Source organism: Bubalus kerabau, chromosome 14, assembly GCF_029407905.1.
Source record: "Bubalus kerabau isolate K-KA32 ecotype Philippines breed swamp buffalo chromosome 14, PCC_UOA_SB_1v2, whole genome shotgun sequence".
NCBI classification, from domain to species: domain Eukaryota; kingdom Metazoa; phylum Chordata; class Mammalia; order Artiodactyla; family Bovidae; genus Bubalus; species Bubalus kerabau.
The window spans coordinates 65,468,729-65,496,428 of record NC_073637.1 but is presented as its reverse complement, the minus strand read 5'-3'; positions in this window follow the sequence as shown (position 1 = coordinate 65,496,428).

Sequence of the window (27,700 nt, the reverse complement as noted above, 5' to 3'; positions counted from 1 at the left end):
TACAGCCTTCTAACATCCTTTGCCATCTTTTCAAACTGAAGGAATGCATCACTAATGTGTAGATGCCAGGGATGCTGCTAAACATCCCACAGCTCTGTCTGCAAAGCACTGAATGTGGTCCCTCTGAAATTCATATGTTGAAGCCCTAACCTCCAGTGTGACAGTATTTGGGTGAGAGCTTTTGGGCTTAGCCTTAGATGAGTCATGAGGGTGGGGTCCTGGTCTGATGAGATTAGTGCCCTTAATAGAAGAGACATCAGAGAGCTTGCTGTCTCTCTCCTCACACTCAGAGGAAAGGCCATGAGGGCTCAAAGAGGAGATGTCCGTCTGCACTCCAGGAGGAGTGCCCTCAATAGAAACTATTGCTGGACTTTGACCTTGGTCTTGCAGCCTCTAGAACTGCGAGAAACAAATTTCTGTTTTTAAGCAACGCAGTCCATAGTGTTTTGTGATGGCAGCCCAAGAAAATTGATGAAAACACACAGAACTGCCTCCACAACAAGGAAATATCTGGCCCCCATGGCAATAGTGCTGAGGTTGACAAACCCTGGTGTGGACTATCATTGTAAGAAGTCAGGTCGGGAGCTGACTGGGCTGGGGGAGCCAGGTGCTGGGCTGGGAGAGCCAGGGCAGAGGAAAGGGCTAGAAATTTTAAGAAGTTTGATGGTTGACAGAGCAGGAGAGCCTAGAAAGCCAGGAGGGAGACAGGTCAAAAGTCAGCAGAAGGGACACCTCCTGCAGCCTTAAGACTGAAGAGGAGAGAACAAACAGTGGGTGGGGGCAGGTGTGCCTGCAGGCGTGGGCCCAGAGCCCGAGTCCAGGAGGCCAGGGTGCCCACGGGATGTGGGAGGGGCGACGACAGAGGAAGGCTGCTCTGGAAGGCTCTTAAGGGGAGCAGAGGGAGGGCGCCCACTGTGGAGAAAGGCTTGTAGAGCAGGTGAGAGCTGCCTGAGGCTGAGCTCTGTGGTGGCCACCGTCCTTACTGTGTGACTCCAAGATGCCAGCACCCAGGGCAGACCTGGGAAGGTGCCCTGGGTGACTCATGGGTGGGTCAGAAGCTGAGTGTGCAAAATGAAAAGGAACTCAGAAGCGACAGGAGAATGGTTTGGGGATCAGCCCTGTGGCCTAGGCCCTTGGCAAGTCATTGAAACTCTCAAGACCTCAGTTTCCTCATCTGTACAAAGAGGGTTAATGTTGCCAGTTTTCTCTGTTCTCTCACAGGGCGGTTGTGAGGCTCCAGTGACAGAATTTATGAGAGGCTTTGTCCACTAGGACTCCTTCCCTGAACACTAGGCTTTATCTCCAGTCCTCGGTGGAGTGGATGGTGACCAGGACTTTCATCTTTGTTAAGTATCTTTATTAAGATACTTAACCTTGTACCCTTCTCCACTTTGTGGATGGACACAGCTGAGGATTTCTGTCCCAATATGACAGATAGACAAACAGAATTATCTCAGGACACACCGCCAGCCCCCAGACCTTCCCTCTGTCTCTGGTGTCAGGCTGCGGCCACGTAAGGAATCCCCCTGGTGTGTCCCCGCCCCCAGGGCCCAGGCATTTCCTCACCCGTACCTCCGGGGTGCGGTGCACAACCCTGTGATGACCACTTGGTAGCTCAGATGGTAAAGAATCTGCCTGCAATGCAGGAGACCCGGGTTCGATCCCCGGGTTGGGAAGATCCTCTGGAGAAGGGAATGGCAACCCACTCCAGTATTCTTGTGTGGAGAATCCCACAGACTGAGAAGCCTGGAGGGCTACAGTTCATGGGGTTTCAAAGAGTTGACGTGACTGAGCGACTGACACACTGGAAGGGAGAGGGTGTTGCCACTGCCATCGCTGCATCATTTAATTAGAGCTTAATGAGAGCCGAAGGGAGCCACAGGATGGGGAGAGAGAAAAGTGAGGAGAAGGAGGGGGGATGGTGAGGAGTGAGAGGCAGCTGGAGATCCAAGATGGCAAAGAGCTGGCACCAGACAAACGTGGGAAACGGGGACGGGTGGGTGTTCCATGGGCTTCACCCACCCGGTTTCGCCATGTGCTCTCTCCGACTGGACGAGGCGGGGTGACAGGAAGCAGGGGCCAGGCCGGGACAGAGGTGGGAGGAGCAAGGGCTGGAGACAACCGGAAAGACCCCAGGGGGGCGAGGATGGCAGAGCTGGGGAGAGAGGGGTGCCTGGGACACCGGGAATAGGGTCACCAGAGCGGGAACATGTGTCAGAGGAACGGCGGGGTAGTCATCGTCACTGACTTATTTTTTGGTGGTAATGTAATAACAACAATAATGGCTCCATTTGCGGGGCACCTACTCTGTGCCAGACACACGACCAGGAGCCGCTTATTTAACCGATAGCTTTTAGTATCCCCACTGACCGAGTCCCCACCGGGACTCTCAGTGACCAGGTGACGCCCCGGGTCACACAGCAGTACGAGGAACAGCCGCGTGAACCTCGCTCAGAGCGCGGAGTCCAAGTCCCAGCCCCTGAGACACCAACAATACTCCCAACTCCCTGTTCCTCCCTCCTCCCATACTGGGGTGACTACTTCCCAGGCCACAGGCCTCACCTAGTCATCCCAGTGGCCACAGCACTCAGCCAATCACTGCCACTACCCCCACTTCCTGAGGCTATCACAGACTAGAACTCAAAGGGACCCATTCCAGTAGCAGATCCCTAGGCCCTGAAACTTTATTTTTCTTTTGCATACAGGATCTTAGTTCCCTGACCAGGGATTGAACCTGCGCCCCCTGCAATGGCCCTCCAGGGAAGTCCCTGAAACTGTTCATAGAGGAAATACTTTTGAACAGGAGACTTTTGTGTCTTTCTCTGTATAACCCATTTACTGATTGCTCCATGCATCCATCCATCATTTATTCATTGAGTCACTGTGGTATAATGGTCAAGAACTTGGACTCTGGAGTCAGACTTGCTGTTGTTGTTCAGTCGCTCAGTCATACCTGACTCTTTGCAACCCCATGGACTGCAGCACACCAGGCTTCCCTGTCCTCCACCATTTCCTGGAGTTTGCGCAAACTTGCATCCATTGAGTCGATGATGCCATCCAACCATCTCATCCTGTTGCCCCCATCTCCTCCTGCCCTCAATCTTTCCCAGCATCGGGGTCTCAGACTGCCTGGTTCCAGTCCTCACTCCCCATTCCTGAGCTTTATAAACCTCATCTTTCTGAGAGTCAGTTTTTCTACCTGAAAAATGGGCACAGCACCTCCTTGGGGGGAGGTGAGGGTTAGTGAGTTAACTCAGAACGGTGCTCAGCCCTGGCCTGGCTAACCTGGAGGTTAACCAGGAGCTACCAAGTCCAGCAGGACACAGTTCCTGCCCTGGAGACACTTACAGCCCAGGGAGGGCATCCATGCAGCTCTGTCCACCCCACCTATCAGCCAGGATGGGGCGGGTGAGGCCAGATGCCCAGGGTCACCCCTCAGCCTCTCCAAGGGCCTTTCACTCAGAGGCAGGTGCTGCAGATTCAGGCCAGGGCCCAGAGGGGCAGAAGGCTGCTTTTGAGCTGGGCCCACTGGCCCTGCCGCTGGGGATTGGTTCCAAACACCCAGGTGAGCGCGCCTGTTTGAGGCTGTGCCCCAGCGTGCATTCTGCTGCTCACTTTCTTCTTCCCTGAGCACAGACTCAGCTGCCTTGTGGAGGGAGGAGAAGCTTTTAGGATGCCAGGAGCTGGCTCTAACAAGGGCTCATCTCCCTAGGGTGGCTGGTTGATGAAGAAAGATTCTCAGTGCTCAGATGCTGACCCCAGGCACCTCACAGCAGAAGGCAGAGCCCAACAAGGGAAGTTAACAGCCAAAAGTAGGGCACTGGCTGGGGCTTTGTCGCCTGCTAAAGATGCACACTGTCCCCCAGTGCTTTGTGCCTCAGATCCTGGCTGCGGCTCTGTCAAGACCACAGCCTCTGATCTCCTCCTTTTGCTGGAGCTCCGGCAGAACAAGGCGGAAGTCTCATTTGTCTGTCTGAGACGGAGGCTTTCGGAGACAGGCAGCTTGGGGAGATGAGGTGACAAAAGACCTTGGCCGGCAATTAGGTAATGCCAGCCTGCCTGCCGGGCAGCCCCACATGGAGCCTGTCCCCAGAGTCCACCGAGAGCCCAGTGAGAGTGGACACGTGGGCTCCAGGGCCGGAGGCACACAGCCATGCACTAGAGGGATGGCCAAGACGTTGGCAGGATGGTGGGACCCTGAGAAGTAGCCAGTGACCTAGCATCTCTGAGCCCCACCCATGTGATGGGGTGGGGAGGAGCCCCTAACCTAAGCCCACCGTGAACACAGGTGCCAGGACAGGTGGTCAGTAACTCCAGAGACCTTCCTCCTTTCTCTTGTGGGACTTCAGGACAGAGCTTCATGCACAGGAGCCAGCGCTGGGCGAGAAGCCCCCAGGGGAACGGGGCTTGGTGGTGACAACCTTCTAGGGTGCCCCCATCAGGTGGTCCTGGGTGGGAGCTGAGCTCTTTAGCCACACAGGGCCCCACCCTCAGGCCGTCGGGCCCTCCAGAGATGGCAAAGGCTTTTCCCACATAACTGCCTCTTCTTCACCTTGGTTTCCTCTCAACCTCTCCATCTTGGACAAACAAAATCCTTTGCTTATTAATTTATCTAAATTTTCTCCCAGATGGATCTTAGCAGGTAAAGAATTCCCTTGCAATGCAGGAGATCCAGGTTCGATACCTCAGTCGGGAAGATCCCCGGGAGAAGGAAATGGCAACCCGCTCCAGAATTCTTGCTTGGAGAATCCCCATGGGCAAAGGAACCTGGCAGGCTACAGTCCAGGGGGTTGCAAGAGTCAGATACTACTTAGCTACTAAACCACCACCACCGAAGTCCTGCTTAAAGAAAAAAAAAATTATCCAAAGCCTCATTTTTCCTTTCTGCAAAATTCACTGAAACACTCTCCCCCCTTGGGTGAGCCTCGGGGGCCAACCAAGGCCCAGGGTTTGTTCTCTAAATATCTGAATCTTCCTCTCTATAACCAGATACTTATTCTGGTGTTTGTTTTTGTTTTTTAAGTATACATGGGCCTGTGTTTCTACACGGGGAGCGGGAAAAGCCCAGAAACTCTTTGGTCCTGGCTTCACTGTTTACTAGCTGTGTGACTGTGGGCAAGTCACTTAACGCCTCTGAATCCTCACTGAATTTCCCTCACTGAATGATTGTTTCTGTAAATGTTTCCCTCACATACTGTCTCAGCAGCTCTTCAGAACTGCCTCACAACAAAGAATTAGTAGAAAGTCCTACTTTACAAATGAAGAAACAAAGGCCTTGAGAAATTCTCTTAATGGTGTCTCTGGGACACACAGCTAGTGATAGAACCTTGACTCTGAACTCTCCATTTTTTCTATGGGATCAGGGAAGATAAGAATCTCTTTCTGGTTTATCTTTCAAAGTTGATACAAAAGTCAGAGTATCTAAGATACACGAGCTGGGGACCACCGTGTGCCAGCCTTGTTTCATGATGTGAATGGCTCCCCAAGCAGTAAGGAGTTGAGCAGCCGTGAGCTCCCTTGGTGGAGAAGGCAATGGCACCCCACTCCAGTACTCTTGCCTGGAAAATCCCATGGATGGAGGAGCCTGGAAGGCTGCAGTCCATGGGGTCGCTGAGGGTTGGCCACGACTGAGCGACTTCACTTTCACTTTTCACTTTCATGCATTGGAGAAGGAAATGGCAACCCACTCCAGTGTTCTTGCCTGGAGAATCCCAGGGACGGGGGAGGCTGGTGGGCTGCCATCTCTGGGGTCGCACAGAGTCGGACACGACTGAAGCGACTTAGCAGCAGCAGCAGCAGAGCTCCCTTGGGGAGCTGGCCGAGTGGTCTTGCAGAGGAGCCCACCTCTAGCATGGCGCCTGACACTGGCCACGGGTGCCCTTGCCCTTGATGAGTGATTCCCTTCCCTCTCCAGGCCTCCCCGCCCAGGCCCTCTCACACTTGGCCTCACAACACCCTCTTTCGAAGGTACCATGAACTCCATCTCACAGATGAAGGCAATGCGGATCCCAAGGGTGGTAGAGCTCAGGCCTGGCTGAATGTTGGAATCAGCTGGGAATCTACAAAAGCCAAAGCCCAGACGGAATCCCAGGCAATGAAATGAGGAACTCAGGGCTGGGTCCGGATGTCGGTGCTCTTTCGAAAGCTGTGGGGCCCACTCCAAGGGCAGCAGGGAAGGGAGAGGTGGTCTGGGTGGTTGGGCATCCGCAGTGGATGCTGATGGCCTGGGAGCCTATTGTTCCTGTTTATTCACGTCTCCTCCAGTGGAAGTGAAACCCAGATCAGCTTTCCCTCTTCCTGGCAGTGCTGCCCGGAGGCTGGGTGGGCCTTGGAAAGAGGCAGGGAGAGGCTTGGAGAGGCGACGGAGTCTGGGACTGGGAGATGCACCTCCATGCTTGGCCCAAGTCCAGGCCTGCAGACTTAAGTGAAGGAAACAGTCTGCTCTGGGCACACAGCCTCCCAGCTCATGGGTGCAGCTGCCGCCTTAATAGGGTGGGGGCAGTGGTCATCCTCGGTCCTTGCAGGTAGCTTTGAGAAGCAAGGCTGTCAACAGGCAGCCCAAACAACAGTTTCCCTGGTTATTTGTGGGCCGGGGGCAGTGTGACTCCAGGATGGAGTTCTGCTCAGTGGTGCCTGAGGTGTGGTAGTGTGCTTAGTCACTCAGTCGTGTCGGACTCCTTTCGACCCCGTGGACTGCAGCCTGCCAAGCTCCTCTGTCCATGGGGATTCTCCAGGCAAGAATACTGGAGTGGGTTGTCATGCCCGCCTCCAGGGGATCTTCTCCACCCAGGGACTGAACCCAAGTCTCCCTCATTGTAGGTGGATGTTTTACCATCTGAGCCACCAGGGAAGCCCAAGAATACTAGAGGGGGTAGCCTATCCCTTTTCCAGGGGATCTTCCTGACCCAGGAGTTGAACTGGAGTCTCCTGCATCGTAGGCAGATTCTTTACCAGCGGAGCTACCAGGGAACCCCGGGGTGTGGTCAGAGTCCAGTCAATCTGTGCCTCGAACTGGGATCCTTTGTGCATTTCATCCCCTTTCACAGCCCGCCCCCACCAAATACACACACCCCCTGCCTCAGTTCTTTGTGCAAGACTGTTGGAGGCATCCTTGCTGCCTCAGAGGGTTCAGAGTTTTTATTTGAGAAGTGTCTTGGTGAGCTTGAGCCACCACGACAAAACACCATAGACCACCAGGTGGCTTAGACAACAGAAATTTATTTCCTTGCATTTTTAGAGGCTTGAAGCTCAAAATCAAGGTGCCAGCAGGGTTGGCGTCTGGTGACAGACCTTCCTGGCTTGCAGATGGCATCTTCTCACTGTGCCCTCACATGGCAGAGAGAGAGAGAGAAAGTGAGCTCTCTGGTCTCCTCCATTAAGGAGAGTAATTCATGATGGTGGGAACTCATGACCTCATCTAAACCTAACTACCTCTCAAAGGCCCCATGTCCATACTATCATATTGGTGGGACACAATTCACTCCATAGCATTCCATCCTTATCCTCTCAAATTCACTTCCTCACATGCAAAATATATTCATTCCACCCTAAATCGCAACAGTCTTAACTTCATCCTGCATCAACTCTAAGGTCCAGTCTCACCTAAATATCAGATGTTAGTGAGTTTTGAGATATAATTAATCCTGGGGCAAATTCTTCCATAGCTGTGAACCTGGAAAACCAGAAAAGTTTCATGTTTCCAGAATACAATAGTGAGACAGGCACAGGATAGGCATTCCTGTTTCCAAAAGGAGAACAGAAAAGAAGGAAGGGTGATAGGTCCCAGGCAAGCCCCAAACCAAGCAAGGTAAATACCACAGATCTTAAGGCTCAAGAGTAGTCCTCTTTGGCTCAATGCTCTGCCTTTCCAGACTCCCTGGGACAGTAGTCCCGCCTCTGCAGCTCTGCCTAGTGGAGGTGGGGTCTCTCTCAGGCTTTCTGCCCTGTTAAACCCTAGGTGGTGGTCTGATAATCTCCAAATTGCCATCAGGGTGTTTCTTCCCTTTCCTTGAAGAGCAGTGGAAACGTGTAACCAAAGAGCTCTATCATCAGGGTTTATAGAACCCAAGAAGTCTGACCATCTTCTTTCTTTCTGTCTTGCCTTCTCTCTCTTTTTAATTCTTTATATATATATATATATATATATATATATATATATATATATATATAAAAGCATAGCTGACTTACAATGTTTCAGGTACACAGCAAGGTGATTCAGTTATACATATGCACTTATATTATTTTAAAACTACTTTCCATTACAGGTTACTACAAGATATTGTGGAGAAGGCAATGGCACCCTACTCCAGTACTTTTGCCTGGAAAATCCCATGGACGGAGGAGCCTGGTAGGCTGCTGTCCATGGGGTCGTTAAGAGTTGGGCACGACTGAGCGATTTCACTTTCACTTTTTACTTTCATGCATTGGAGAAGGAAATGGCAACCCACTCCAGTGTTCTTGCCTGGAGAATCCCAGGGACAGGGGAGCCTGGTGGGCTGCCGTCTATGGGGTCACACAGAGTCAGACACAACTGAAGCGACTCAGCAGCAACAAGATATTGACTATAGTTCCCTGTGTTATACAGTAAACCTTTGTTGCTTGTTGCATATCTATTTTTTTTAAATTAGAAATCTAACATTCTACTCATACTAGGTCAAACAAGTGAAATCAAAATGTCAGAAAAATTTTAGTTAGGCAAAAGTTCATAAGCTCTCTAAAATATATATATATTAGACATTCTATATATGTGTGCTTAGTTGTGCTTAGTCGCTCAGTTGTGTCTGACTCTTTGCAACCCCATGGACTGTAGCCTGCCAGGTTCCTCTGTCCATGGAATTCTCCAGGCAAGAATACTGGAGTGGGTAGCCTTTCCCTTTTCCAGGGGATCTCCCCAACCCAGGGATCGAACCCATGTCTCCTTCATTACAGGTGGATTCTTTACCATCTGAGTCACCAGGGAAGCCCTATACTAAATATATATACACACACACACATACACAAAGTTTTTCTACTATGCTTGACAAAGGCTTGAGAAAGAACATTAAAAAAAAAAGAGAAGAAGAGATGGAGAAATTGGAAAACAAACTAAATGAAATGGGAGCACTGAATATGAAATAGAAAAACTGAAACAAGTCTTGCTTTCTCTGTTCGGTTTAGTTCAAACCAGCAGCATCTCTGCCGGTACAATCCCATCTCCTGGCTTCCCTTGAGGACTGATTAGCTCTGTGGTCACACCCATGATCTCTTTATGAAGCGGCTGCTCAGCCACACTCTTAGTGTTCTATTCAGAGCAGGCTTTCTCATTTTTTTTGCAAAATAGCAGACAGAATTTTCCAAATCTCCAAGTTCTGATTCCTTTCGGCTTAACAACTCTTTCTTCAGTTCATCTCTCTCCTTTTGCATTTTACTCTCAGGATTCAGGAAAAGACAAACTGCTCCTTCAACACTTTGCTTAGAAATCTCCACAGCTAAACACACAATTACATGGCTCACACGTTCTACCTTCACAAAATACGAGAACACAGTTCAGCCAAGTTCTCTGCCACTTTATAAGAAGGACCACCTTTCCTCCAGTTTCCAATACGATGCTCCTCATTTATGAGTTAGATTTCATGCCTTTACATACATGTTTCCAGCTCAGTGTGACAAGAGAGGCCACTTATGTAGTGGTCAGTGCCCAGCTGCCACGTGGAAGACCAGTCAACAGGTGAGGGTGAGCTTGCAAACCATTTCCTTGCAGGCAGCCCTGCCAGCACCTGCCACGTCAGCGTCCACGCCTCTGCTGAAAGCTGCCTGCATATCATCAGCAGATCAATCAGATGCTTGCTTGTATTCAGGTCTTTTGCAAAGCCCCTCTAAATGTCCCGCATACACACCAATTTTCCAAGGCCCAGAAGAGTCACAAGATCTCCAATAGGAGGGAGACTCTGCTCCCAGAGGTAGGGTGCTGATGGGAAGGAAAAAAAATCCCAGCATTACTGCATTGATGGGTCAGGAGAATGGGGAGCCTCCCTCTTTCTTTCTAGGTAGCCCATACACGGGAAGCACAGTGCAGCGGGTTGGTACCCAGGCCTGGGAGCCAGAGTACCATGTTTTAATCTGGCTTTGCCCCTTCCTAGCACTGTGATCCTGGGTTAAGTCTTTCAGTATCTCTGTTTCAGTTTCCTCCCCTGAGAACTGGAGATGATAATACTAGTTCCCTTCTCTTGGGGGGATGGTAAGAATTAATTCTAGTGACGTGTTTACATTAGTTTGTGGTACATAGGAACTGACTGCTCAAAACACTGACAGTTATTATGATGCTCCCATGAGAATGTGCCTGGCTAACATCTGACAGCCAACCAGGATCGAGGAGGCAGGAGGAGGCATGGTCAAGAGCAGGGGCTGGTGGGAACCAGCTTAGATGGAGATAGGGCCATACAGGTACACAGTCGCCCTGAGCCTCAGTTTCCTCTTTGGTAAAGTGGAAATTACATGAATAACACATGCAAATCTCTTCTTACAATAGCTGGTTATAGTCAATGTAAAATAAATATTTACACCTACATGTTTCAGATAAACTGAGGCACAAAGAGATAAGAACTTCCCTATGGTCACCAACCAGTAAGTGGAAAATCTGAGATTTAAGCCAAGGCCATCTGAATTCAGAGTCTTGTGTACTCACTTCAAACCAATTGTTGAAAATATAATATCCACTCATTTTTTTCATTAGGAGCAGTTAACAGGATAAGATGACATTTACCAAGCAAAGAGATAAAATTTGTTCTTAAACCTAATTTACAGTGAATTTTTCTCTATCTTCTTTTGACAGACTTGCAGCCTTTAAAGTAGAGATTACATAAAAGCCATTCGAGTTGACATTAGTCATAACAGACTCTTCTGGGGGCTCAGGCTCATTAGTGGTGGATAGGCTTAAGCTACAGTGAATATACTCAAATCCACATGCCATGCTGGAGTGTCATCCTATGAAAATCAAGCCATCTGACAGTGCCAGCTGATGCTGCTTATTTCCGGACATACTCAATACCACCAAAGTAGAAAGGAAGGGTTTAGAAGCTCCCTAAGGAAGGCTGCAACACAAGTCTGGCCTGTGCTCATAAATTAAACACAGGCGTGGGGACCTGGTGACCATCACTTGGCTCCCTTTTCTACCAGCATCTAGTTGTGCCTACTAGGAAAACAAGATCATTCAGCGGCATCTATGCTCAGGGGAACGTCCTCAAAAGCAGACACTCAAAGGGCTGCTGAGAAAACATGAGAGCTCTTGTTAAAATGCAGATTCCACGGCTTTACCAGGTTCGGTTGGATCCCATGCTCCGTGAAGAAAGCCAGGGAACGTGCAAATCCTCCAGGTAACCCCAGGCCCGCTTTCTCAGCCAGCACCGCATATTTCAGGCAGGTGTGGGGACAGCTCTGGAGGAACCTTCCTGGAACCTGTCACTCCAAGTTCTGCCTCAAACCTCAACATCAGGATCCCCTAGGAGGGGCATCCTAGGGGGAGGGATGAGGACAGTGGCTCCTGCTCAGGGCTGTGTGAGTGCCGGAGTGACCCTGTAAAGGGCTCTGTAGTATAGCGGCCGCCGTCCCCTGGCTTTTGTCCCTTTAGCGGCCTCGTGAGACAAGCCAGCCGCAGGAAAGGGACTCTCCTCCGCGTGGGGCCACACGGCCACGCACCAAGCCATCGGCCGTGACTCAGCTCGCGCCCAGGTCTGTTGCTCAGACGAGCAACAAAAGAAGCATTCGAACCCGCCCTCCCGGGGCCGCCCGCACCTGTCGCGCCGCGCGGCCCCGCCCCTCCCGGAGGCGGCCCCGGGGGCGGCCATTGCCGGGCCAACAGGGCCTGGGGGCTGGGGCTGCGGCTCTCGGGCCGCCCCCGCCCTCGGAGTCGCCCCGCCCGCCTCTGCGCCTGCGCGCTGCTCTACTTCGTTCGGCTGAGTTCCCCGCGCCAGCTGTACCCGGAAAACTCACCCGCACTGCATTCCTGGCACCCTAACCAATGGGGTTCCCTCTTCAGAAGAAAGCCGCTACCTTGCGTCCTTTCGCAGCCGCTATCTGTCCAGCCGCGCGTACTAGTGAATTGAAAGTCGCTCAGTCGTGTCCGACTTTTTGAGACCCCATGGACTTTATAGTCCATGGAATTCTCCAGGCTAGAATACGGGAGTGGGTATCTTCCCAACCCAGGGATCGAACCCCTGTCTCCCAAATTGCAGTCAGATTCTTTACCAGCAGAGCCACAAGGCGGGCAGGAAACCCAGACTGTCACTGTCCTGTCACTGGGGCTCCCCTGGCCTCCCTAACGCTGGCACACCCCCGCCGCGTGCCTCTGCCTGGGAAGACAGAGCGAGTCCCTAGGGGCACCCACTCCCCAGAGCCTGCAGCTTTCCCCCTTCTTCTGCCAGTGGTTCTCAAAGATTGCTGCCTGTTGGAATCTCCGGGGAGATTTTTAATAACTCTGACCAACTACAATCAGAGCCACGGATGTGGGACTCCGGGCACCAGCGTTTTGCATAGATCCCCGGGTGATCCGGACTTCCTGGTGGCTCAGACAGTAAAGCGTCGGCCTACAGTAGGGTTCAATCCCTAGGTCAGGAAGATCTCCGGGAGAAGGAAATGGCAATCCACTCCAGTATTCTTGCCTGGAAGATCGCATGGACGGAGGACAGTCCATGGGGTCGCAAAGAGTCGGACACGACTGAGCGACTTCACTTTCTTTCTTTCCAGGTGATCCAGTGTTCAGCCTGGGCTTCTAACCGCGAACAAGAGGCGGGCTCCCCAGACTTCTATCAGTTCAGTTCAGTTCAGTCTCTCAGTCGTGTCTGACTCTTTGCGACCCCATGAATCGCAGCACGCCAGGCCTTCCTGTCCATCACCAACTCCCGGAGTTCACCCAGACTCATGTCCATCGAGTCAGTGATGCCATCCAGCCATCTCATCCTCTGTTGTCCCCTTCTCCTCCTGCCCCCAATCCCTCCCAGCATCAGAGTCTTTTCCAATGAGTCAACTCTTCGCATGAGGTGGCCAAAGTACTGGAGTTTCAGCTTTAGCATCATTCCTTCCAAAGAAATCCCAGGGCTGATCTCCTTCAGAATGGACTGGTTGGATCTCCTTGCAGTCCAAGGGACTCTCAAGAGTCTTCTCCAACACCACAGTTCAAAAGCATCAATTCTTTGGCGCTCAGCCTTCTTCACAGTCCAACCCTCACATCCATACATGACCACAGGAAAAACCATAGCCTTGACTAGACGGACCTTTGTTGGCAAAGTAATGTCTCTGCTTTTGAATATGCTATCTGGGTTGGTCATAACTTTCCTTCCAAGGAGTAAGTGTCTTTTAATTTCATGGCTGCAGTCACCATCTGCAGTGATTTTGGAGCCCCCAAAAATAAAGTCTGACACTGTTTCCACTGTTTCCCCATCTATTTCCCATGAAGTGATGGGACCAGATGCCATGATCTTTGTTTTCTGAATGTTGAGCTTTAAGCCCACTTTTTCACTCTCCACTTTCACTTTCATCAAGAGGTTTTTGAGTTCCTCTTCACTTTCTGCCATAAGGGTGGTGCCATCTGCATATCTGAAGTTATTGATATTTCTCCCGGAAATTTTGATTCCAGCTTGTGCTTCTTCCAGTTCAGCGTTTCTCATGATGTACTCTGCATAGAAGTTAAATTAAGCAGGGTGACAATATACAGCCTTGACGTACTCCTTTTCCTATTTCGAACCAGTCTGTTGTTCCATGTCCAGTTCTAACTGTTGCTTCCTGACCTGCATACTTCCATAGGCATCGAAATCACCTGAAATCTTGCTAAAGTGTAGAATCCCTCATTGTAGGTCTGGGGAGGGGCCTGAGAGACTGCAGTTCTACCAAACTCCTAGGTGTGCTGAGGCTGCTGGTCGGGGGTGGGGGGCTACATCTGGAGTTAATGACATTAACTGCACCTTACCCCTTTTCCTTTTCTCTCATGTAGTGATAGAGAAAACATGGGCTTTGGAGCAGATGGACGGGGTTTGAATCCCACCTCTGTCACTTCCTAGCTTGGTGAAATTGGACTGGTTCTTTGTATGTAAAATGGGGACTTGATACTTACCTAGCAAGTTCCTGGTGCAGATGACCTGAGAGGATGTATGAAGGCACGTGGCACTCAGGGAGTGCTCAACAAAGATTAGCTGTATTAGGGTGACTTAGCTCATGGGAGTGGAGGATGGAAAGTGGCAAGGAGGGTCCACATAAGAGCCCCGAGGAAGGTAGTAGCCCCATTCATGTTGGTGGTGGACTCCACCCTTGGCCTGGTTCCCCTGAAACTTTTGGCCAGAATATGTCTCATTTGATGGTTCGATGAAGGGGTTAGAAGTTAGAGGCTCTGCACTAAAGCTCACTGTCTTGGGTGAGATAAGTGGTGGGGACCACGTTGCAATGAGATTGTGCGTATAGTGAGGTATATGGATATTCCATTAGGCTCTGCCCAAATGCACATTTAGGATTTTCTCTTCTTAATACATTTGACTGTAAGACTACCATCTTTCCTCCAGATTTTTTTTTTCTTTTAAGAAAAACTTTCTTCTACACAGAGCCCATGGACTCTGATAGCAAGGGACCTGCAGCTGAGTCTTGGAGCTCTGGTTATATCTGGCTGCCTGCTCTGGACTCCTGCAGCCTGCTCTGAACACCACTGGCCTTGTGTTCCCATACTGTTGTATGTTCACTGTTTCATGTCCTTCTCCTTCCCTGACAGTCAGCTCTGTGAAGGTAAAGGCTGTGTCTTAGTCCATCTTGAGTTCCCATCACCCATCAAAATGCCAGACACCTAATGGGTGCTGACTAAATGCTCACGAGCAACGCAAGAATAACTGAGCTGTAGGACCTGGGGCAAGTACTCACTTCTCTGTTTCTTGGGCCTCCGCTCTTATGTGTAAAGTGGGGTTCCAACTAAATTTGATCTCTTAGGCTCCCCCTGGCTCTTAACAGTGGGTGAGTTAGCATTGCTCTTCATCTGGTTGTCATCGACGTTATTTTTTCTTCCCAGGTATATATTCCTACACTTGACCTTGGTTTTGTATTTAATCCTTCCTCAGGGATCAAAGATGGACTTTATGAATGCCCTGCCAGTTAAGGCCTGAAGTTCTGTTCTTTTCTCACCAACTTCTTGCCTAGACCATCTGTCTGGGCTTTGTTAGAGGCATGCTTGGCTGATCATTTTAGGCTAATGGAGCTAGTTGTCTCTTCGTGTTCACCTTGCCAGCTTCTGCAACATCCTTGGGCATATCCCTTCTGGCCTCGATGGAGCCAACACCCCCTGTCTCCTTTTATTTGCTGGGGTCCCTTTGGCAGAGAGAATGTGCAGACTGCCCAGACCAAGGGAGGTGCCACCCCCTCCTTCTGGTGTGTGATGCAGGCACTGAACCCCGCTGGTCACACAGTTCCCGAAAATGTCATTACACTGGAAGAGATGTGTGACAGTCCCCATCTCCTCTAAAATACCTCTCACATTTACCTGTTAGAGCTGAAAGAATTCAAATAGAATGTAGTTTCTACTTTTTTTTTTTTTTTTTTTTTTTGCGGTGGGGGGAGTGTCTTTTATCTTTCAGGAAAGCTGCCACAGTCAAATTTTCTGTAATGGCCTAATGCTTTGGATACCTGCCACTAACAAGTCACCAGGTATGGTGGGTCTACAAAGATGGCCATGCACTGGCTGCCCCTGTTTAAACATGTGCCACTCCTCTTATCAAAAGGTGGGGTCTGGGGACTTCCCTGGTGGTCCAGTCGTTAATAATCTGCCTTCCAATAGGACATGGGTTTGATCCCAGGTCAGGGAACTAATTCCACGTGCCTCAGGGCAACTAAGCCCTCGCACTGTAACTATTGAGTCTGAGCACCTCAGCTAGAAGGAAGCTCGTGCATCTCAACAAAGATACCACGTGTTGCAACTAAGACCCGACACAGCCCCAAATAAATAAATATGTATATGTGTATATTTTAAAGGTGGGGGTCTATTCCCCTCCCTCCCTTTTTAAAAAATTGTTTTAAGTTTGAAATAAATTCAGATGTGCAAGAGAGGCAAAAATATTACAAGGAATTTCCAAATATCCTGTATCCAGTTTCTTCCGAGTTTAACATGCTTTACAACTTCCTTATCGACACTTGGAAATTAAATTAATACAATCCTAATGTTTCCCTCCCCTTGAATAGGGCCTGAAGACTGGCTTGAACCAACAGAAGGAGACAGACAGGGTGCGCTGTTCCAGTTCTGGGCTGAGACCCTTTGCTCTCTTGCCATCCTGAGCCACAGTGTAAAGTCCAGGCTGTCCTGCTGCTGAGCAGAAAGCCAGAAACTGACCTCAAGCCCCCAAGTGCGTGGCAGAGGCCCTTGTCCCACCAGTCTGGCCAATACCACATGGAACAGTCCCGAGACAGCACTGCTGAGCTTTGTACAGAGTCCTGGCCCTCAGAATCGGGAGCAAGAAAATGCTTTTGTGGGTTAAGCCAGTAAGTTTTAGGCACATTTGTTACACAGCAATAACTAGCTGAAGCACCATATTCTCTGGGTCCTAATTTTTTCATTTGAAAAATGATGGGTCTACCTTGCATCTTTGAGGCCAAGCTGATGCTGCTGTAGCTGGGGTCAGAACCTCTCACCATAAATAAGCTGTCTGATATCTGGGCCTCATTCAAGCGCTTGAAGTCAAGAAAAATACCCCTGAATCCTAGTTACTACAGCATGAATGCAACTGAAATTAATCAAAGAAAACAAAAGAACATATCACCTCAAAGCACTGATTTTGGAGTAAGAATCCCTGGCTTTGAATTCCAGTTCTGACACTTCCTGGCCATCTGATCTTGGACAAACTTCTTTCTCCAAGTCTCAGTCTCCACATTTATAAAGTGGAGATAATGATATTGATATTACCTACTTATAGAATTAATGTGAAGGTTAAATGAAATAATGTCCATCCATTGTTTAGCATGGTATCTGGATATTGAAGGTATTCAATAAATGGTAGCTATTTTCTTTATTGGCTCTAATAATGGTGACAGAGGATGAGATGGTTGGATGACATCATCGATTCAAAGGACATCAGTTTGAACAAACTGCGGGAGATACTGAAGGACAGGGAAGCCTGGTGTGCTGCGCTCCATGTGGTTGCAGAGTCAGACACGACTGAGCAGCTGAACAACAAAAATGTTTTTACTCTTATATCTATCTGTAGAGGGACTACACATTAACCAAATCACAATAACCCTGCCCCAGCCTCTAAGAAAATGAAATTATACATTACCAGGGGCACTCATAGCACTGGTGTATACTATCTCTGGAGGTTCAGAAAAAATGTAAAAGATTTCTTCTCTGGAAAGAAATGAAGGTGCTGGGTAACAATTTGCTTTTGTTTTTAAAAAGATATTGCCCACTGAATTTATGATTAGAGAGGAAGGTTGGATGAAAAGGATTTTAAAAATCAATCTGTGGCTTTGTCGAAAATAAAGCACAAGAAAGCTCACGCTGGTTAGCACATTTTTAGAGAAAAACAACAGTGAAACCGGAGAAAAGAAAGCCTAACCTTCTACCATCTGCCGCAGCGGATTCTGTAGCTCTACAAGAATCTCATTAGCATCTTCTAAGAGGCTGGTTGTACCACCAGCACAACATGGGAAAGGGACACTCACACCCACGCAGCACACACTCTCACACAGCCCGAGCCTGCTCTGGCTGTGGGGTGGCCAGAGGGGGACTTGGTCCTCCCTCCCAATCCCCTCCCTTGTACACAGGAATTCCACAGGCCTGCACAAGCTCCGGTTCAGCAAGGAGAGAGTTACCCTTTAAAAAATTCTGCTCCGGGAGCAAGCACAGTGAGGAGGAGTGATTGGCCTAGCAAAGACAAGAATAACACCGCAAACCCACATTTGCTTCTCGCTCTGGGCCTCCTGGGTCTCCAGTCTCCTGGCTACATTTTCAAGTGCTGCATTTTCTGGAGCTTTTTCAACCTGGGTCTGCCAGATTGGAGGTGCAAGGAGAATGTCCTCCCCTCCCCAGCTCCTCAAATCACCTTCCCATCTTACTTCCCAAAGGAAAGTCAGACAATAGGAGACTGTTCTCGAAGGGCTTTCACCTACTTAGCGGCTGTGAAAAGAATTTAGAGCTTTGAGATGAAAAATGTCACAGGAGGAAAGGAGGCCAAGTCCAGGAGATGATTCCTAAGGAAGTTTTAAGGAATGCTGGGCTTTTTTCCCCACAATCTTTCTAATTCTTTCTCTGAAGCAGTGTGTAAGGCTGGAACATGGGTGTATTGTTCAGTTGCTCAGTCATGTCTGATTCTTTGCAACCCCATGGACTGTAGTACACCAGGCTTCCCTGTCCTTCACTATCTCCCAGAGCTTCCTCAAACATCATGTCCATTGTGATGCTATCCAAACACAGACACGCACACACACACACACATCCATATGCATATACACATGTGTGTGCGCGCGCACACACACACACACACACACACACACACATGAATGGAGCAAATACCACCAGGTGATTTACTCTCTCTATGAAGACTGGAATCCATGAGATTCCAGAAATCCACAAACCTTTCAGGAACTTCTGATTCAACCAGACCCTTTTACTGGGGGCCAGAATTAGAGAAACTCAAGTCCAAAGGCTCACTTTTGTTGGGGGAGTTTGTAATTTCCTTGGTTCTGTCTCGTCACAACAAAAATTTGAAGCCACGGACCAGTGTTACAGCCCTTGAATGGACCAGTGTTAACAGCTCTGTGTTACAGCTCAGTTGTATTTAGAAAGTAAAGGAAAATACATCCTCGAGCTCATGAGGGCCTGCTGACCCAAAAGACGCGAAGAGAAGAGAGAAACTCTTTTTCTGTGTTTTTTCTCCTCCCCCGGGGCCTGTCCTATGTAAATTGGGGTAGCCAGGAGTGCTGTTTGTTTTACCTGAGGTCTGCACTCCATCCTCCAACCATCCTTTGTTCTATTTTCTTGGGCTTTTCCCGTCCTTATCTTTTGGCCACCACCATTTTGGAGTCCTTTTTCCTATTCTAACTACCTAACACTTTGATCCAATCCAGTATAATTTCAATCCAGTCACTGGACTCCTTTACCCCAGTCTCCTAGTCTAGAGATGTCCTAGGTCCCCAAGCAAAGCACTGCGTAATTTAGTGTCCCCTTGTCTTCAGACACTGATCACATGAGCTGGGGGCTCCTTTTTGAGGGGCCCCCAAGGATTTCAGAGCCCACGTGGGCAGGTTGGTCAGTCTGTGTGGAGGGTGAGGAAGTAAAAATAGACCACATAAGCTCTGGTGGTCAGTTCATTAAAATGCCATGAGCTCGTGGGCTGGAGCTCTTAACCTGCTAGGTCCATCATTCACGAGACTGAATGACAACTCTGAATTACTTTCAGGACAATCTCAGCTAAGGCTGTGGAAATCAGCACTAGTCAAACTTACCATGAATCAGTTAGTCCTGTAAGGTTATGAGGGACACCAAGCCCAACTAGCTTGAGCACACTGAGGGGCTGTATCAATACCTATCTCTAAGCAGGGTGGGGGATGGTGGGCTCAGGCCAAACAAAGTCCCCAGTGCTGTCTGATTTACCCTATTTACCTCTCTCTCTGTTGACTTTTCTCTCCCCACAGCTGATGGACAAAGGGAGGTATGGATGCAGACAGTTCCTTTCTTACGGCAACACAGCTTAGCAACCCCTAAGCAAGAAAGGATGTTCTCCCAATATCTGTAAAGTCAAAGGGAAATTTCTGATTGGTCATGCATCCACTCTTTGGGCAAGCGCTGAGCACATGGGGGTTGGGTCTGTGAATGACATGGGGTGGGGATGGGACAGTGACCCCAAGGAAGGGAGGGCATGCCATTATAAAGATAGGGGACTAGGGACACTGTTCACACACACATACACGGACACCCAGACCGGTATTTGCCTCATGTGCATGAAATGCCTTCAGTGCTTACTAGACCTTTCTCTTCTATTTTCTTTAGACTCAGTTCTTACAGCACAGGTGCTGACTGAAGGGGTTCTGAGTCATGATCTGATGTGTGTTTTCCAGCTCTATCAGTCTCTAGTTCTCAGGGGACACTGACTGGTGTCCTGCAATTCCACTTGATTCTGATACTATCTGCCTGGAGATTGCATCAGACCCCATAGTTTAAGGGCTCAGTCCCACAAGACTGCCCCCCATTTCAGAAGCCAACTATAAATCTAGGTTGCCACCCTTGCTTTCAACCAAATGGCCATAAATCAGAGGTCCCCACAATCCCATCCTTGGATTTGAGTAATTTGGTAGAGCAACTCACACAACTCAGAGAAACATTCACTAATGCTTACCAGTTTATTATGGGCTTCCCTGGTGGCTCAGACGATAAACAATCTGCCTACAATAGAGGAGACAGGGGTTCAGTCCCGGGGTCAGGAAGATTCCCCTGGAGAAGGAAATGGCTACTCACTCCAGTATTCTTTCCTGAAAAATCCCATGGATGGAGGAGCCTGGTGGGTACAGTCCATGGGAAAGCAAAGAGTCAGACATGACAGAGACTAACACTTTCATTTCCACCAATTTATTATAAAGGATACAGATAAACAGCCAGATGAAGAGGCACACAGGGTGAGGCCTTGTAGGGTCCAGTACAAGGGCTTCTGACTCCATAGAACTGGGGTGCACCACCCTCCCGCCACATGGATGTATTCACCAGCCCAGAAGCTCATCAAAAATATTGTTCAAGAGTTTTTATACAGCCTAGTCTGCAGCCTCAGCTCTCACTCCTCCTTTCCAGAGGTCAGTGGGTGGGGCTGAAAGTCCCAACCTTCCAGCCTTTTGCTGACCATCCTCTTCCTGAGGCTACCATAGACCCCCACTCTAAGTCATCATATTTTCATAAACTCCGTTGTACTCCAAAGGGGCTCCTTACGGTAACAAAAGACATTTGTGTCACTTAGGAAAGTCCACAAGTTTTAACATCTTTGTGCCAGGAACTGGGGCAAAAGACTGTGTGTGTGTATATATATATATATATATATATATATATATATATATATAGTTGCTGTTATTGTTAATAACTTTATTTATTTAATTTTGCCTGCCCTGGGTCTTTGTTGCTGTGCAGGGGCTTTCTCTAGTTGTGAAGGCAGGGGCTACTCTTGGAGTGCACAGGCTTCTCATTGCGGTGGCATCTCTCATTAGGCTTCCCTCATAGCTCAGTTGATAAAGAATCTGCCTGCAATGCAGGAGACCTGGTTCAATTCCTGGGTCGGGAAGATCTGCTGGAGAAGGGATAGGCTACCCACTCCAGTATTCTTGGACTTCCTTTGTGGTTCAGCTGGTAGAGAAGCTGCCAGCAATGTGGAAGGCCTGGGTTCAATCCCTGGGTTGGGAAGATCCCCTGGACAAGGGGAAGGCTACCCACTCCAGTATTCTGGCCTGGAGAATTCCATGGACTGTATAGTCTGTGGGGTCACAAAGAGTCAGACATGACTGAGTGACTTTCTCTTTCACTTTTCTTTCTTTCTCTTGGGGAGTCAAGGGCTCTAAAGTGCACGGTCTGCAGTGTGTGGGCTTAGTTGCTCATCAGCAACTTCCAAAGAATCTTCCTGGACCAGGGATCAAACCCTTGTCTGCTGCATTGACAGGCAGATCCTTAACCACTGGACCACCAGGAAGTCCCCCAAATAAATTTCTTATGATACTATGCATGGTAGCATAATAAATAAATAAATGCCAATCAGAGCAGAATAAAAGGCATTAGGCCCCTGTGTGCACATTCGGGGCTAAAGCCATCCCGGGCTGCGGTTTGCGCCTAGCCTGGGCTGTGGTACTCTCTGCCTGCAGCTCTGCTCTCACCCAGTTACTGACCTGATCCCAAAGTGCCAAGCCCATCTGCCTGAGTGGGACATCCAAGGTTCATCTACAGCCTGGGATGGGTTAAGCTCTCCCTGAGACAGACCCACCATCCTCAGACCTGGGTGGACTCACAGCTAATACCACTGTGTGCCAAGCATTGTTCCAAGCACTTTAATTATATTAACCTATTTTATACAAACACTGCCCTATGCAGGATGTATAATTATTGCTACCCTTACTTTATAGTGGAAGAAACTGAGGCACCAAGAAGTTAAGTAACTCACTTGAGGTCACATCACATCTAAGTGGCAGAGCTGAGAAACCTTAGGCATTAATATGAGGCGTGAAGTAGGCAGACCCTGAAGTAAGACTGAGTCCTACTATGTGACCTTGGGCAATTTGCTCTGCTCAGCTTCTCTGAGCCTCAGTCTCCTCATCTGTATAATGGGACGCCAAGTTCTCAGTATGTTCCAAGACTCTTCCTCAGCCGCCTTCTTAGTCTGCACTCTCCTCTGAGGTCTTCCCCTCCTGTCAGGCAGCTTTAAAGTCATCTGCCTGCTGGTCATGCTCACGGTCAGGTCTTTGAGTGCCCCTCTTCCTAGAACTCCTGCCTCTTGAACATCTACCCTTGAAGTTTCCTTTGCATCTCAAATTTAGCAGACTGGAACCTGCTTTTCCTCACAAATTCCTTCCTGGCCCCCATCCTCCTTATCTCAGTGCATGGTACCCCACCCACCCAGGAGCTGAGGCCAAGGCCCTGGAGTCCGAATTGTACTCCTCTGGCTGCTCACCACGTAACCAGTCTTCCATTAAGTCCTCTTGGCTCAGCCTTCAGAATATCTCCTAATGTTGGTCATATTCACCGTTTCCATGGCTATAGCCGTAGTCCCAGTCCAGAGTCTCCAGCCTGTATCACTACCTGGCTTTTCTAATGAGTCTCATTTTCTGCATCTTGCTCCATCTCCATAAATCAGACCATTTTCACATCTTTGCTTCAAATCCTTCTGTGCTTTTCTAGCACTCTGGGATAAAACCCACGCTCCTCTCTGTGGTCTACATGATCCTTCTTAACCTGCCTCTGCTCCCTCCTCCAAATCCTCCTGCTCTTTCCTTCTTGTTCCGTGGCAGCAGGCTGCTCATCTGTTTTGTCCCCTGCTGGACCCAAGAGCCCAGAATGGTGCCTGACACGTAGCAGAAACTCAATCTGTATTTCCCTGTTGAATGAATGAATGAACGTGTGCCAGCCTTGTGGACTTCCTCTCTCCCCAAACCCACCACATTTTTCCTGCCCCAGGACAGCTGCACTGTCTGTCCCTCTGCTTCTCACACTCTTCCCCACACCCTGCAGGGCCATACTGTCCACAGCTTCTCAAAGACACTTCCCTGGAGCTCAGGGTGAGGCAGCATCCTCCTCCATAGCGCTCCATCCTGTGACACACTCTATTCTTCACAACCCGTGTCAGCAGCTGAAACAGCTTCTCTGTTTATTTGTTTTTTCTTGCCTATCTCCCCCATGATAATGTGTCTCAGCAACAGGGACCTTGTCTGTCTATTCACTGCTCCATCCCAGCACCAACATCATCACTGGGCACATAGTAGGTGCTCAATTGTGAACTGGCTCCGGAACACATAAGGTTGTTGAGAGGATTGCATGTGTGCATACTAAGTCGCTTCAGTTGTGTCTGATTCTTTGCAATCCCATGGACTGTAGTCCACCAGGCTCCTCTGTCCATGGGATTCTCCAGGCAAGAATACTGGAGTGGGTGGCCATGCCCTCCTCCAGGGGATCTTCACGACCCAGGGATCGAACCCACATCTCTTATGTCTCCTGCATTGGCAGGCGGGTTCTTTACCACTGGCGCCACCTGGGAAGCCCGTTGTGAGGACTAAACCTATGTTAAAACAACTGCCTTGGAAAGCCAGCCATTTCTAAGAATTCTAAAGATACACTCACAAGGACCAGTGATTTGACCTCGAGGAATAGATGTCAGAGAAATGGGTACATACGTTCAGGAAACACCTTGTGCAAGGATTTCACAGCAGCCTAGTCTGAACTGGAAGTAACCTGAATGTCCATCAGTAATGGAACTGACAAATTGTGGTCATACAAGGGAATAAGAAGGGCTGGACGTGGATGAATCTCACAGATGAAACACTGACCAAAAGAAGCCACACACAAAAAGGACACACTGTGTGATTCTACTTATATGAAATTCAAGAATAGAGGAAATTAATCCTGGCTGTGCCTGGTGACCCGTTTCTAGCGCTGAGCATGGGCCAGAGTGTCGCAGGCAGCTTTTTTTTGGTGGGGGGGAGGGGGAGGAAGTGAGACAAACTCAGTACGAAGGTGGGGGGAGGATTTGCATTCGAGAAGGTGGAGGGTCAGCAGCAGATCCTGTGGGTGGAAAGAATGCTGAGGCCGAGGTAATTTTGGAAAGCTATGTGCAAGGCCGCCCCGGCCAACAGAGGTTTGTAGAACAGCTGGGAAAACACAGAACTTTCAAAGAACACCAGAGAGCATGCTGCGGCTTCACGCAGGAATCGGATCTCAAAATGTAAAAGCGCAAGATGAGGGTGACCTCAGCTGTGACCTTTGCTGCTGCAGGTGGCTTCCTGCCCAGCCCGGGGGAGGGGCCTATGGACACGGGTGGGAAAGCAGTGGATCCTTTTCCCGGCCCGGGTCTCCAGGGCTGTCCCTGGGAGAAGGTGGAGCAAAGTCCCTCTGAGGCCCCTTTCGCCTCAACTGAAACTATGCAATGTGTGAGCAAAACAGGAAGAGCCTGTCAGGTATCTACTTCATCACCAAGAGGTTGAGATTTCCTTTGTAATAAAAGCCCCCAGAGGCAGCACACACAACGACAAGGCCCTCTGTCCCTACCTCCCCCGGCATCCACCTTGCAGCCCTTCCCCACTCCCCCGTCACTCATCTGTCGCGTTGCCACAATGGCTTCAGCGGGTTGGGAAACTCTGAGATCAAAATTAACTGCTCAGTGTGTCATCAGAACCTTGTGGAACCTAAATTAAGCTGAATTCAGAAAACATGCGACGACAGAGCCCCAGAAATACACCCCGGAGAAGGGCATCCTTGGGGATGCTGATAGGCAGGGGAGCGGCTGTTTGATTACGCTGCTCACTCTGGTTAATTACACACGGGTATTTACTGTGCTTTGTCTCCTCAAATACGCTTTGCTCTAGCTGCTTTAAAAATTCTTTACTTTCTGGAGGATTGGAAATGTGTTTTATTGCTCTCAAGAGTGTCCGGGTTGAAAAAGGGAATTTGGTGAGTGCTATTCACGACATGTGGATGAGCATACTCTAGGATTCCATGTGTAATTCCAATCATCTTTTGGTTAAAAAAAAAAAAAAAATGCATTCCTACAAGAGCTCCTCCAACCTGAACATAAACAAGTAAAGGAGATGAGAGGTCAAAAGTTCGAGGAAATGGAAACTTGGATTTCAATTCGAATTCAAATACTGTGTAGTCAGTACTGAAGACTGATTGTATTGTTAGAAAATGATGCTGGAGTGAAATCAAGAGGGCAACCTAGCAGATCAGTCATCTGTGGGCGTGACAAAGAGTCAGTGAATCAGCGGCTCCAGGGAATGAAGAACCTGAAAATCTGTCCAGGCAACCAAGGGACAGACCAGACATCGTCCCAGCCAAGCCACACTTCCTCACTTGCAGTGGTTAAAAGACTTGAAGACAAGACCCCAGCAAGCCCAAATCTTTTTTAATGTTTTAAAAAAATATTTATTTTTTATTTGGCTGCGTTGGGTCTTAGCTGCAGCACGCAGGATCGTCATTGTGTCATGCGGGGCCTTTCGTTGTGTCCTGCAGGCTCCAGAGTGCAAGGGCTCACTGTTGCGGACTATCTCAGGTGTCTCTAGTCGTGGAGCCTGGGCTCAGTTGCCCCGTGGCAGACAGGATCTTAGTTCCCTGTTCAGTGATTGAACCTGCTTTCAAAAGGCAGATTCTTAACCACTGGATCACCAGGAAAGTCCCAAGTTCAAATCTTATTGGTTACAAAAAATGGCTGAAACAAATCACACTGATGATAAATTACATCAAAATGAAGTGTAACTCCTTCCAGGAGAAGGGGATGACAGAGGATGAGATGGTTGAATGGTATCACCAGTTCGATAGACATGAGTTTGAGCAAGTTCCGAGAGTTGGTGATGGACAGGGATGCCTGGTGTGCTGAAGTCCATGAAGTACCAAAGAGTTGGACATGACTGAGCCACTGAACTGACTGACTGAAATGTAACTAGTCTTATTTAATTAGATGATGTTTACAGACTTTTCCTGCTCAGTCCTTTTAGATCTTTGAGGGACTTGCTTTGTCTCTGTCTCTGTCACCGGGGCCACATGTTTCTGATGAGTCATCAATCAAGATTCCTGACCACAGGGGTGGGTTTGTATCCCAGCCTTTAGCAACAGTGATCAGAATAAATGGATAAGGAGACCCAAGCAGGACAGATGCATTGCTATGCAGATGCTGGGAGAAAACACTTCTACCTAAATTTTTTTTTTTTTTCTGTTGAGATTGGTATGGGAGGACAGATGTAGAAGCCGTGGTAGGAAGAGATTTCTACAGAATGACTTGACAGCACCAAAGACCAGAGGCTGCTGAATCGAGATCTAGGCATGAGTTCTCAACTGGGACGGCCAAGGATACCAACTGTTGGTTTAGATGGACCACGTCTGATCCCTGAGGCCTCGATCCGGTTAACTCTTCCTGGTCCCCAGCTGCCAGTGACTTTCCTTGTCTTGCTTCAGTTAGTTTGAATGGCATTTCTGTCATTTGTGGCCCAAAGAAATTTTGTCATTGTTCAGTCACTCAGTCATGTCCAACTCTTGCAACCCCATGGACTACAACATGCCAGGCTTCCCTGTCCTTCACCATCTCCCAGAGTTTGCTCAAACTCATGCCCACTGAGTCGGTGATGCCATCCAACCATCTCATCCTCTGTTGTCCCCTTCTCCTCCTGCCTTCAACCTTTCCCAGCATCAGGGTCTTTTCCAATGAGTTGGCTCTTTGCATCAGGTGGCCAAAGTATTGGGACTCAGCTTCAGCATCAGTCCTTCCAATGAAAATTCCGGGTTGATTTCCTTTAGAATTGATTGGTTTGATCTCCTTGCTATCCAAGGGACTCTCAAGAGTCTTCTCCAGCACCACATTTCAAAAGCATTAATTCTTCGGCGCTCAACCTTCTTTATTGTCCAACTCTCACATCCATACAGGACTACTGGAAAAACCATAGCTTTGACTTTTGTTGGACCTTTGTTGGCAAAGTAATGTCTCTGCTTTTTAATATGCTGTCTAAGTTTGTCATAGCTTTGCTTACAAGGAATCTTACCAAAAAGCTATAAAGACTCTGTCATCCAAGTTCTCACTGATTCAGCACGAGTGATGGGTTAGGCACCGTTCCAAGTGCTTGCCTTATAGTAACTCATTTAACATAATGGTTACAACATCCCTGGAGTTAGAAAACTGTTATTGTTCCCATTTTACAGATGAGGAAATGAGACATCAAAAGATGAAGAGATCTGCCTGTATTCACACAGCTTGTAAGGGCTTCCCAGGTGGCACTAGTGGTAAAGAATCCGCCTGCCAATGCAGGAGACATGAGACCCAGGTTCAGTCCCTGGGTCGGGAAGATCCCCTGGGGGAGGACATGGCACCCACTCCAGTGTTCTTGCCTAGAGAATCCCATGCACAGAGGAGCCTGGCGGGCTACGGTCCACAGGGTTGCAAAGAGGCAGACAGGACTGAGGCAACTTAGCGTGCACACACACACATACACACACAGCTTGTAAAATCAGACTGGATTGTGAACCCAGAAACGTTCTTAACCACCTCAC